Source organism: Electrophorus electricus, unplaced genomic scaffold (genome assembly GCF_041902795.1).
Source record: "Electrophorus electricus isolate QZ-2024a unplaced genomic scaffold, ASM4190279v1 Scaffold66, whole genome shotgun sequence".
NCBI lineage: Eukaryota > Metazoa > Chordata > Actinopteri > Gymnotiformes > Gymnotidae > Electrophorus > Electrophorus electricus.
Window position 1 is genome coordinate 468635 of NW_027658783.1, and position 12266 is coordinate 480900.

The 12266-nt window shown below is 48.2% G+C and overlaps 10 non-coding genes across 10 annotated transcripts; all 10 read left to right on the forward strand.

Annotated features, from left to right (window-relative positions):
• Positions 1-312: 312 nt before the first annotated feature.
• LOC145656304 (U1 spliceosomal RNA) lies at positions 313-476 on the forward strand. The gene has a single exon (XR_014121976.1). It is a non-coding gene; the product is annotated as a U1 spliceosomal RNA (small nuclear RNA).
• A 1044-nt stretch (positions 477-1520) lies between these two features.
• On the forward strand, positions 1521-1684 carry LOC145656236 (U1 spliceosomal RNA). The gene has a single exon (XR_014121904.1). It is a non-coding gene; the product is annotated as a U1 spliceosomal RNA (small nuclear RNA).
• A 1043-nt stretch (positions 1685-2727) lies between these two features.
• LOC145656234 (U1 spliceosomal RNA) lies at positions 2728-2891 on the forward strand. The gene has a single exon (XR_014121901.1). It is a non-coding gene; the product is annotated as a U1 spliceosomal RNA (small nuclear RNA).
• A 1043-nt stretch (positions 2892-3934) lies between these two features.
• LOC145656243 (U1 spliceosomal RNA) lies at positions 3935-4098 on the forward strand. The gene has a single exon (XR_014121911.1). It is a non-coding gene; the product is annotated as a U1 spliceosomal RNA (small nuclear RNA).
• Positions 4099-5139: 1041 nt separating this feature from the next.
• On the forward strand, positions 5140-5303 carry LOC145656383 (U1 spliceosomal RNA). The gene has a single exon (XR_014122055.1). It is a non-coding gene; the product is annotated as a U1 spliceosomal RNA (small nuclear RNA).
• Positions 5304-6347: 1044 nt separating this feature from the next.
• Positions 6348-6511, forward strand: LOC145656245 (U1 spliceosomal RNA). The gene has a single exon (XR_014121913.1). It is a non-coding gene; the product is annotated as a U1 spliceosomal RNA (small nuclear RNA).
• Positions 6512-7554: 1043 nt separating this feature from the next.
• Positions 7555-7718, forward strand: LOC145656248 (U1 spliceosomal RNA). The gene has a single exon (XR_014121916.1). It is a non-coding gene; the product is annotated as a U1 spliceosomal RNA (small nuclear RNA).
• Positions 7719-8762: 1044 nt separating this feature from the next.
• LOC145656336 (U1 spliceosomal RNA) lies at positions 8763-8926 on the forward strand. The gene has a single exon (XR_014122008.1). It is a non-coding gene; the product is annotated as a U1 spliceosomal RNA (small nuclear RNA).
• A 1044-nt stretch (positions 8927-9970) lies between these two features.
• Positions 9971-10134, forward strand: LOC145656247 (U1 spliceosomal RNA). The gene has a single exon (XR_014121915.1). It is a non-coding gene; the product is annotated as a U1 spliceosomal RNA (small nuclear RNA).
• A 1041-nt stretch (positions 10135-11175) lies between these two features.
• Positions 11176-11339, forward strand: LOC145656393 (U1 spliceosomal RNA). The gene has a single exon (XR_014122065.1). It is a non-coding gene; the product is annotated as a U1 spliceosomal RNA (small nuclear RNA).
• The last annotated feature ends 927 nt before the right edge of the window (positions 11340-12266 follow it).

Sequence of the window (12266 nt, forward strand, 5' to 3'; positions counted from 1 at the left end):
GTGAAAAATTCACGTAGGCTCTCTCCACACGTAGGTATCGGTCCGTGATCGGGTGAACGATGCTTGCCGGTAGTGGATCAATTCATATCCAGTGGGGATGGTAGAGGGTGCTACACATAGGGATTTTTGACCAGAATTTCCTTCAGCCCCTTCCCTTACCTTTGATCAAGTCCATTGCCCTGCAATCCCGCCCCCTAACTCTCCCTTCCTTCCTGCTTGTCATGGTCTACCCCGCCCCCTGCTCTTTATCCTTATCCTTTTCCTGTGTTCTGCAGTGGGGAGAGGGTCCCTCTACATCTGCTTTCCCAAAGCATACTTACCTGGCAGGGGTGAGACCATGATCAGGAAGGTGGTTCGCCCAAGTCGAGGCTCAGTCATTGCACTTGGGCTGTGCTGACCCTTGCGAATTCCCCAAATGCGGGAATCTCGACTGCATAATTTCTGGTAGTGGGGGACTGCGTTCGCGCTCTCCCCTGAGGTGCTTTGTTGAAAGAGAGGTACGCATAAAAGGATGGTGGCTTGAGCAGTTTCTCTGTTGCAGAGAAACAACTGCATAGTTCAGTAATACCTTTGTCTGGACGGTGGCGGCGGTGGTACAGCGCGACGTCTCGTTTTGTTTGGCTGGGTGTCGCGGACGTCCGCGGCGAACGACAAAGTGGCTGGCACCTCATCAACTGGTAGCTTTTGAGGAATGAGTCCTACTTTGTGACCAGTGTGCTTATAATCATTCATTGAAAAAAAGTGCTGTGATTTGTACTGACGCATTTTGATGTAGCATGTAAGAGCTCCGTTAGCGACACCCTCTTTTGACACGTTGTTTTTGATTTGTTACCAAATTCTAAATTCTGTCCCTAAACCTAGCTCAGAGGAAAAAGCCTTCAAGCAACTGCCAATTGGAGAGTGTGTTTTAATTCCACAAATGAGGTGCTTGTCTTGTTTTGGATTGCCTTTCGTTATGGGTTTGGACCAGAGGTTTAAAGCTAGGGTTAGGGTTAGGGTTTGATGTAAAAATGATCAAGGTTTTTTTGCCAGAGAGGGGCAGACTGTTTTTCCACCATGAGTGGGTGTCGTTGACTTCCTGGAAAAGACATAAAACTGTAGAATACTGCTAAAGCACTGCGCACCCACTGTGATTTTCCACAGGGAACTAATGGACATCGCACTGGGCAAACAGACCGGTTTCCATTTGTTGTTTAAATACAGAAATCGTGAAAAATTCACGTAGGCTCTCTCCACACTTAGGTATCGGTCCGTGATCGGGTGAACGATGCTTGCCGGTAGTGGATCAATTCATATCCAGTGGGGATGGTAGAGGGTGCTACACATAGGGATTTTTGACCAGAATTTCCTTCAGCCCCTTCCCTTACCTTTGATCAAGTCCATTGCCCTGCAATCCCGCCCCCTAACTCTCCCTTCCTTCCTGCTTGTCATGGTCTACCCCGCCCCCTGCTCTTTATCCTTATCCTTTTCCTGTGTTCTGCAGTTGGGAGAGGGTCCCTCTACAACTGCTTTCCCGAAGCATACTTACTTGGCAGGGGTGAAACCACGATCAGGAAGGTGGTTCGCCCAAGGCGAGGCTCAGTCATTGCACTTGGGCTGTGCTGACCCTTGCGAATTCCCCAAATGCGGGAATCTCGACTGCATAATTTCTGGTAGTGGGGGACTGCGTTCGCGCTCTCCCCTGAGGTGCTTTGTTGAAAGAGAGGTACGCATAAAAGGACGGTGGCTTGAGCAGTTTCTCTGTTGCAGAGAAACAACTGCATAGTTCAGTAATACCTTTGTCTGGACGGTGGCGGCGGTGGTACAGCGCGACGTCTCGTTTTGTTTGGCTGGGTGTCGCGGACGTCCGCAGCGAACGACAAAGTGGCTGGCACCTCATCAACTGGTAGCTTTTGAGGAATGAGTCCTACTTTGTGACCAGTGTGCTTATAATCATTCATTGAAAAAAGTGCTGTGATTTGTACTGACGCATTTTGATGTAGCATGTAAGAGCTCCGTTAGCGACACCCTCTTTTGACACGTTGTTTTTGATTTGTTACCAAATTCTAAATTCTGTCCCTAAACCTAGCTCAGAGGAAAAAGCCTTCAAGCAACTGCCAATTGGAGAGTGTGTTTTAATTCCACAAATGAGGTGCTTGTCTTGTTTTGGATTGCCTTTCGTTATGGGTTTGGACCAGAGGTTTAAAGCTAGGGTTAGGGTTAGGGTTTGATGTAAAAATGATCAAGGTTTTTTTGCCAGAGAGGGGCAGACTGTTTTTCCACCATGAGTGGGTGTCGTTGCCTTCCTGGAAAAGACATAAAACTGTAGAATACTGCTAAAGCACTGCGCACCCACTGTGATTTTCCACAGGGAACTAATGGACATCGCACTGGGCAAACAGACCGGTTTCCATTTGTTGTTTAAATACAGAAATCGTGAAAAATTCACATAGGCTCTCTCCACACGTAGGTATCGGTCCGTGATCGGGTGAACGATGCTTGCCGGTAGTGGATCAATTCATATCCAGTGGGGATGGTAGAGGGTGCTACACATAGGGATTTTTGACCAGAATTTCCTTCAGCCCCTTCCCTTACCTTTGATCAAGTCCATTGCCCTGCAATCCCGCCCCCTAACTCTCCCTTCCTTCCTGCTTGTCATGGTCTACCCCGCCCCCTGCTCTTTATCCTTATCCTTTTCCTGTGTTCTGCAGTTGGGAGAGGGTCCCTCTACATCTGCTTTCCCAAAGCATACTTACCTGGCAGGGGTGAGACCACGATCAGGAAGGTGGTTCGCCCAAGGCGAGGCTCAGTCATTGCACTTGGGCTGTGCTGACCCTTGCGAATTCCCCAAATGCGGGAATCTCGACTGCATAATTTTTGGTAGTGGGGGACTGCGTTCGCGCTCTCCCCTGAGGTGCTTTGTTGAAAGAGAGGTACGCATAAAAGGACGGTGGCTTGAGCAGTTTCTCTGTTGCAGAGAAACAACTGCATAGTTCAGTAATACCTTTGTCTGGACGGTGGCGGCGGTGGTACAGCGCGACGTCTCGTTTTGTTTGGCTGGGTGTCGCGGACGTCCGTGGCGAACGACAAAGTGGCTGGCACCTCATCAACTGGTAGCTTTTGAGGAATGAGTCCTACTTTGTGACCAGTGTGCTTATAATCATTCATTGAAAAAAGTGCTGTGATTTGTACTGACGCATTTTGATGTAGCATGTAAGAGCTCCGTTAGCGACACCCTCTTTTGACACGTTGTTTTTGATTTGTTACCAAATTCTAAATTCTGTCCCTAAACCTAGCTCAGAGGAAAAAGCCTTCAAGCAACTGCCAATTGGAGAGTGTGTTTTAATTCCACAAATGAGGTGCTTGTCTTGTTTTGGATTGCCTTTCGTTATGGGTTTGGACCAGAGGTTTAAAGCTAGGGTTAGGGTTAGGGTTTGATGTAAAAATGATCAAGGTTTTTTTGCCAGAGAGGGGCAGACTGTTTTTCCACCATGAGTGGGTGTCGTTGCCTTCCTGGAAAAGACATAAAACTGTAGAATACTGCTAAAGCACTGCGCACCCACTGTGATTTTCCACAGGGAACTAATGGACATCGCACTGGGCAAACAGACCGGTTTCCATTTGTTGTTTAAATACAGAAATCGTGAAAAATTCACGTAGGCTCTCTCCACACGTAGGTATCGGTCCGTGATCGGGTGAACGATGCTTGCCGGTAGTGGATCAATTCATATCCAGTGGGGATAGTAGAGGGTGCTACACATAGGGATTTTTGACCAGAATTTCCTTCAGCCCCTTCCCTTACCTTTGATCAAGTCCATTGCCCTGCAATCCCGCCCCCTAACTCTCCCTTCCTTCCTGCTTGTCATGGTCTACCCCGCCCCCTGATCTTTATCCTTATCCTTTTCCTGTGTTCTGCAGTGGGGAGAGGGTCCCTCTACATCTGCTTTCCCAAAGCATACTTACCTGGCAGGGGTGAGATCATGATCAGGAAGGTGGTTCGCCCAAGGCGAGGCTCAGTCATTGCACTTGGGCTGTGCTGACCCTTGCGAATTCCCCAAATGCGGGAATCTCGACTGCATAATTTCTGGTAGTGGGGGACTGCGTTCGCGCTCTCCCCTGAGGTGCTTTGTTGAAAGAGAGGTACGCATAAAAGGACGGTGGCTTGAGCAGTTTCTCTGTTGCAGAGAAACAACTGCATAGTTCAGTAATGCCTTTGTCTGGACGGTCGCGCTGTGCCACCGCCGCGTCTCGTTTTGTTTGGCTGGGTGTCGCGGACGTCCGCGGCGAACGACAAAGTGGCTGGCACCTCATCAACTGGTAGCTTTTGAGGAATGAGTCCTACTTTGTGACCAGTGTGCTTATAATCATTCATTGAAAAAAAGTGCTGTGATTTGTACTGACGCATTTTGATGTAGCATGTAAGAGCTCCGTTAGCGACACCCTCTTTTGACACGTTGTTTTTGATTTGTTACCAAATTCTAAATTCTGTCCCTAAACCTAGCTCAGAGGAAAAAGCCTTCAAGCAACTGCCAATTGGAGAGTGTGTTTTAATTCCACAAATGAGGTGCTTGTCTTGTTTTGGATTGCCTTTCGTTATGGGTTTGGACCAGAGGTTTAAAGCTAGGGTTAGGGTTAGGGTTTGATGTAAAAATGATCAAGGTTTTTTTGCCAGAGAGGGGCAGACTGTTTTTCCACCATGAGTGGGTGTCGTTGCCTTCCTGGAAAAGACATAAAACTGTAGAATACTGCTAAAGCACTGCGCACCCACTGTGATTTTCCACAGGGAACTAATGGACATCGCACTGGGCAAACAGACCGGTTTCCATTTGTTGTTTAAATACAGAAATCGTGAAAAATTCACGTAGGCTCTCTCCACACGTAGATATCGGTCCGTGATCGGGTGAACGATGCTTGCCGGTAGTGGATCAATTCATATCCAGTGGGGATGGTAGAGGGTGCTACACATAGGGATTTTTGACCAGAATTTCCTTCAGCCCCTTCCCTTACCTTTGATCAAGTCCGTTGCCCTGCAATCCCGCCCCCTAACTCTCCCTTCCTTCCTGCTTGTCATGGTCTACCCCGCCCCCTGATCTTTATCCTTATCCTTTTCCTGTGTTCTGCAGTGGGGAGAGGGTCCCTCTACATCTGCTTTCCCAAAGCATACTTACCTGGCAGGGGTGAGACCACGATCAGGAAGGTGGTTCGCCCAAGGCGAGGCTCAGTCATTGCACTTGGGCTGTGCTGACCCTTGCGAATTCCCCAAATGCGGGAATCTCGACTGCATAATTTCTGGTAGTGGGGGACTGCGTTCGCGCTCTCCCCTGAGGTGCTTTGTTGAAAGAGAGGTACGCATAAAAGGACGGTGGCTTGAGCAGTTTCTCTGTTGCAGAGAAACAACTGCATAGTTCAGTAATACCTTTGTCTGGACGGTGGCGGCGGTGGTACAGCGCGACGTCTCGTTTTGTTTGGCTGGGTGTCGCGGACGTCCGCGGCGAACGACAAAGTGGCTGGCACCTCATCAACTGGTAGCTTTTGAGGAATGAGTCCTACTTTGTGACCAGTGTGCTTATAATCATTCATTGAAAAAAAGTGCTGTGATTTGTACTGACGCATTTTGATGTAGCATGTAAGAGCTCCGTTAGCGACACCCTCTTTTGACACGTTGTTTTTGATTTGTTACCAAATTCTAAATTCTGTCCCTAAACCTAGCTCAGAGGAAAAAGCCTTCAAGCAACTGCCAATTGGAGAGTGTGTTTTAATTCCACAAATGAGGTGCTTGTCTTGTTTTGGATTGCCTTTCGTTATGGGTTTGGACCAGAGGTTTAAAGCTAGGGTTAGGGTTAGGGTTTGATGTAAAAATGATCAAGGTTTTTTTGCCAGAGAGGGGCAGACTGTTTTTCCACCATGAGTGGGTGTCGTTGCCTTCCTGGAAAAGACATAAAACTGTAGAATACTGCTAAAGCACTGCGCACCCACTGTGATTTTCCACAGGGAACTAATGGACATCGCACTGGGCAAACAGACCGGTTTCCATTTGTTGTTTAAATACAGAAATCGTGAAAAATTCACGTAGGCTCTCTCCACACGTAGGTATCGGTCCGTGATCGGGTGAACGATGCTTGCCGGTAGTGGATCAATTCATATCCAGTGGGGATGGTAGAGGGTGCTACACATAGGGATTTTTGACCAGAATTTCCTTCAGCCCCTTCCCTTACCTTTGATCAAGTCCATTGCCCTGCAATCCCGCCCCCTAACTCTCCCTTCCTTCCTGCTTGTCATGGTCTACCCCGCCCCCTGCTCTTTATCCTTATCCTTTTCCTGTGTTCTGCAGTTGGGAGAGGGTCCCTCTACATCTGCTTTCCCAAAGCATACTTACCTGGCAGGGGTGAGACCACGATCAGGAAGGTGGTTCGCCCAAGGCGAGGCTCAGTCATTGCACTTGGGCTGTGCTGACCCTTGCGAATTCCCCAAATGCGGGAATCTCGACTGCATAATTTTTGGTAGTGGGGGACTGCGTTCGCGCTCTCCCCTGAGGTGCTTTGTTGAAAGAGAGGTACGCAGAAAAGGACGGTGGCTTGAGCAGTTTCTCTGTTGCAGAGAAACAACTGCATAGTTCAGTAATACCTTTGTCTGGACGGTGGCGGCGGTGGTACAGCGCGACGTCTCGTTTTGTTTGGCTGGGTGTCGCGGACGTCCGCGGCGAACGACAAAGTGGCTGGCACCTCATCAACTGGTAGCTTTTGAGGAATGAGTCCTACTTTGTGACCAGTGTGCTTATAATCATTCATTGAAAAAAGTGCTGTGATTTGTACTGACGCATTTTGATGTAGCATGTAAGAGCTCCGTTAGCGACACCCTCTTTTGACACGTTGTTTTTGATTTGTTACCAAATTCTAAATTCTGTCCCTAAACCTAGCTCAGAGGAAAAAGCCTTCAAGCAACTGCCAATTGGAGAGTGTGTTTTAATTCCACAAATGAGGTGCTTGTCTTGTTTTGGATTGCCTTTCGTTATGGGTTTGGACCAGAGGTTTAAAGCTAGGGTTAGGGTTAGGGTTTGATGTAAAAATGATCAAGGTTTTTTTGCCAGAGAGGGGCAGACTGTTTTTCCACCATGAGTGGGTGTCGTTGCCTTCCTGGAAAAGACATAAAACTGTAGAATACTGCTAAAGCACTGCGCACCCACTGTGATTTTCCACAGGGAACTAATGGACATCGCACTGGGCAAACAGACCGGTTTCCATTTGTTGTTTAAATACAGAAATCGTGAAAAATTCACGTAGGCTCTCTCCACACTTAGGTATCGGTCCGTGATCGGGTGAACGATGCTTGCCGGTAGTGGATCAATTCATATCCAGTGGGGATGGTAGAGGGTGCTACACATAGGGATTTTTGACCAGAATTTCCTTCAGCCCCTTCCCTTACCTTTGATCAAGTCCATTGCCCTGCAATCCCGCCCCCTAACTCTCCCTTCCTTCCTGCTTGTCATGGTCTACCCCGCCCCCTGCTCTTTATCCTTATCCTTTTCCTGTGTTCTGCAGTTGGGAGAGGGTCCCTCTACATCTGCTTTCCCAAAGCATACTTACCTGGCAGGGGTGAAACCACGATCAGGAAGGTGGTTCGCCCAAGGCAAGGCTCAGTCATTGCACTTGGGCTGTGCTGACCCTTGCGAATTCCCCAAATGCGGGAATCTCGACTGCATAATTTCTGGTAGTGGGGGACTGCGTTCGCGCTCTCCCCTGAGGTGCTTTGTTGAAAGAGAGGTACGCATAAAAGGACGGTGGCTTGAGCAGTTTCTCTGTTGCAGAGAAACAACTGCATAGTTCAGTAATGCCTTTGTCTGGACGGTGGCGGCGGTGGTACAGCGCGACGTCTCGTTTTGTTTGGCTGGGTGTCGCGGACGTCCGCGGCGAACGACAAAGTGGCTGGCACCTCATCAACTGGTAGCTTTTGAGGAATGAGTCCTACTTTGTGACCAGTGTGCTTATAATCATTCATTGAAAAAAAGTGCTGTGATTTGTACTGACGCATTTTGATGTAGCATGTAAGAGCTCCGTTAGCGACACCCTCTTTTGACACGTTGTTTTTGATTTGTTACCAAATTCTAAATTCTGTCCCTAAACCTAGCTCAGAGGAAAAAGCCTTCAAGCAACTGCCAATTGGAGAGTGTGTTTTAATTCCACAAATGAGGTGCTTGTCTTGTTTTGGATTGCCTTTCGTTATGGGTTTGGACCAGAGGTTTAAAGCTAGGGTTAGGGTTAGGGTTTGATGTAAAAATGATCAAGGTTTTTTTGCCAGAGAGGGGCAGACTGTTTTTCCACCATGAGTGGGTGTCGTTGCCTTCCTGGAAAAGACATAAAACTGTAGAATACTGCTAAAGCACTGCGCACCCACTGTGATTTTCCACAGGGAACTAATGGACATCGCACTGGGCAAACAGACCGGTTTCCATTTGTTGTTTAAATACAGATATCGTGAAAAATTCACGTAGGCTCTCTCCACACGTAGGTATCGGTCCGTGATCGGGTGAACGATGCTTGCCGGTAGTGGATCAATTCATATCCAGTGGGGATGGTAGAGGGTGCTACACATAGGGATTTTTGACCAGAATTTCCTTCAGCCCCTTCCCTTACCTTTGATCAAGTCCATTGCCCTGCAATCCCGCCCCCTAACTCTCCCTTCCTTCCTGCTTGTCATGGTCTACCCCGCCCCCTGATCTTTATCCTTATCCTTTTCCTGTGTTCTGCAGTGGGGAGAGGGTCCCTCTACATCTGCTTTCCCAAAGCATACTTACCTGGCAGGGGTGAGACTATGATCAGGAAGGTGGTTCGCCCAAGGCGAGGCTCAGTCATTGCACTTGGGCTGTGCTGACCCTTGCGAATTCCCCAAATGAGGGAATCTCGACTGCATAATTTCTGGTACTGGGGGACTGCGTTCGCGCTCTCCCCTGAGGTGCTTTGTTGAAAGAGAGGTACGCATAAAAGGACGGTGGCTTGAGCAGTTTCTCTGTTGCAGAGAAACAACTACATAGTTCAGTAATGCCTTTGTCTGGACGGTGGCGGCGGTGGCACAGCGCGACGTCTCGTTTTGTTTGGCTGGGTGTCGCGGATGTCCGCGGCGAACGACAAAGTGGCTGGCACCTCATCAACTGGTAGCTTTTGAGGAATGAGTCCTACTTTGTGACCAGTGTGCTTATAATCATTCATTGAAAAAAAGTGCTGTGATTTGTACTGACGCATTTTGATGTAGCATGTAAGAGCTCCGTTAGCGACACCCTCTTTTGACACGTTGTTTTTGATTTGTTACCAAATTCTAAATTCTGTCCCTAAACCTAGCTCAGAGGAAAAAGCCTTCAAGCAACTGCCAATTGGAGAGTGTGTTTTAATTCCACAAATGAGGTGCTTGTCTTGTTTTGGATTGCCTTTCGTTATGGGTTTGGACCAGAGGTTTAAAGCTAGGGTTAGGGTTAGGGTTTGATGTAAAAATGATCAAGGTTTTTTTGCCAGAGAGGGGCAGACTGTTTTTCCACCATGAGTGGGTGTCGTTGCCTTCCTGGAAAAGACATAAAACTGTAGAATACTGCTAAAGCACTGCGCACCCACTGTGATTTTCCACAGGGAACTAATGGACATCGCACTGGGCAAACAGACCGGTTTCCATTTGTTGTTTAAATACAGAAATCGTGAAAAATTCACGTAGGCTCTCTCCACACGTAGATATCGGTCCGTGATCGGGTGAACGATGCTTGCCGGTAGTGGATCAATTCATATCCAGTGGGGATGGTAGAGGGTGCTACACATAGGGATTTTTGACCAGAATTTCCTTCAGCCCCTTCCCTTACCTTTGATCAAGTCCGTTGCCCTGCAATCCCGCCCCCTAACTCTCCCTTCCTTCCTGCTTGTCATGGTCTACCCCGCCCCCTGATCTTTATCCTTATCCTTTTCCTGTGTTCTGCAGTGGGGAGAGGGTCCCTCTACATCTGCTTTCCCAAAGCATACTTACCTGGCAGGGGTGAGACCACGATCAGGAAGGTGGTTCGCCCAAGGCGAGGCTCAGTCATTGCACTTGGGCTGTGCTGACCCTTGCGAATTCCCCAAATGCGGGAATCTCGACTGCATAATTTCTGGTAGTGGGGGACTGCGTTCGCGCTCCCCCCTGAGGTGCTTTGTTGAAAGAGAGGTACGCATAAAAGGACGGTGGCTTGAGCAGTTTCTCTGTTGCAGAGAAACAACTGCATAGTTCAGTAATGCCTTTGTCTGGACGGTCGCGCTGTGCCACCGCCGCGTCTCGTTTTGTTTGGCTGGGTGTCGCGGACGTCCGCGGCGAACGACAAAGTGGCTGGCACCTCATCAACTGGTAGCTTTTGAGGAATGAGTCCTACTTTGTGACCAGTGTGCTTATAATCATTCATTGAAAAAAAGTGCTGTGATTTGTACTGACGCATTTTGATGTAGCATGTAAGAGCTCCGTTAGCGACACCCTCTTTTGACACGTTGTTTTTGATTTGTTACCAAATTCTAAATTCTGTCCCTAAACCTAGCTCAGAGGAAAAAGCCTTCAAGCAACTGCCAATTGGAGAGTGTGTTTTAATTCCACAAATGAGGTGCTTGTCTTGTTTTGGATTGCCTTTCGTTATGGGTTTGGACCAGAGGTTTAAAGCTAGGGTTAGGGTTAGGGTTTGATGTAAAAATGATCAAGGTTTTTTTGCCAGAGAGGGGCAGACTGTTTTTCCACCATGAGTGGGTGTCGTTGCCTTCCTGGAAAAGACATAAAACTGTAGAATACTGCTAAAGCACTGCGCACCCACTGTGATTTTCCACAGGGAACTAATGGACATTGCACTGGGCAAACAGACCGGTTTCCATTTGTTGTTTAAATACAGAAATCGTGAAAAATTCACGTAGGCTCTCTCCACACGTAGGTATCGGTCCGTGATCGGGTGAACGATGCTTGCCGGTAGTGGATCAATTCATATCCAGTGGGGATGGTAGAGGGTGCTACACATAGGGATTTTTGACCAGAATTTCCTTCAGCCCCTTCCCTTACCTTTGATCAAGTCCATTGCCCTGCAATCCCGCCCCCTAACTCTCCCTTCCTTCCTGCTTGTCATGGTCTACCCCGCCCCCTGCTCTTTATCCTTATCCTTTTCCTGTGTTCTGCAGTGGGGAGAGGGTCCCTCTACATCTGCTTTCCCAAAGCATACTTACCTGGCAGGGGTGAGACCACGATCAGGAAGGTGGTTCGCCCAAGGCGAGGCTCAGTCATTGCACTTGGGCTGTGCTGACCCTTGCGAATTCCCCAAATGCGGGAATCTCGACTGCATAATTTCTGGTAGTGGGGGACTGCGTTCGCGCTCTCCCCTGAGGTGCTTTGTTGAAAGAGAGGTACGCATAAAAGGACGGTGGCTTGAGCAGTTTCTCTGTTGCAGAGAAACAACTGCATAGTTCAGTAATGCCTTTGTCTGGACGGTGGCGGCGGTGGCACAGCGCGACGTCTCGTTTTGTTTGGCTGGGTGTCGCGGACGTCCGCGGCGAACGACAAAGTGGCTGGCACCTCATCAACTGGTAGCTTTTGAGGAATGAGTCCTACTTTGTGACCAGTGTGCTTATAATCATTCATTGAAAAAAAGTGCTGTGATTTGTACTGACGCATTTTGATGTAGCATGTAAGAGCTCCGTTAGCGACACCCTCTTTTGACACGTTGTTTTTGATTTGTTACCAAATTCTAATTTCTGTCCCTAAACCTAGCTCAGAGGAAAAAGCCTTCAAGCAACTTCCAATTGGAGAGTGTGTTTTAATTCCACAAATGAGGTGCTTGTCTTGTTTTGGATTGCCTTTCGTTATGGGTTTGGACCAGAGGTTTAAAGCTAGGGTTAGGGTTAGGGTTTGATGTAAAAATGATCAAGGTTTTTTTGCCAGAGAGGGGCAGACTGTTTTTCCACCATGAGTGGGTGTCGTTGCCTTCCTGGAAAAGACATAAAACTGTAGAATACTGCTAAAGCACTGCGCACCCACTGTGATTTTCCACAGGGAACTAATGGACATTGCACTGGGCAAACAGACCGGTTTCCATTTGTTGTTTAAATACAGAAATCGTGAAAAATTCACGTAGGCTCTCTCCACACGTAGGTATCGGTCCGTGATCGGGTGAACGATGCTTGCCGGTAGTGGATCAATTCATATCCAGTGGGGATGGTAGAGGGTGCTACACATAGGGATTTTTGACCAGAATTTCCTTCAGCCCCTTCCCTTACCTTTGATCAAGTCCATTGCCCTGCAATCCCGCCCCC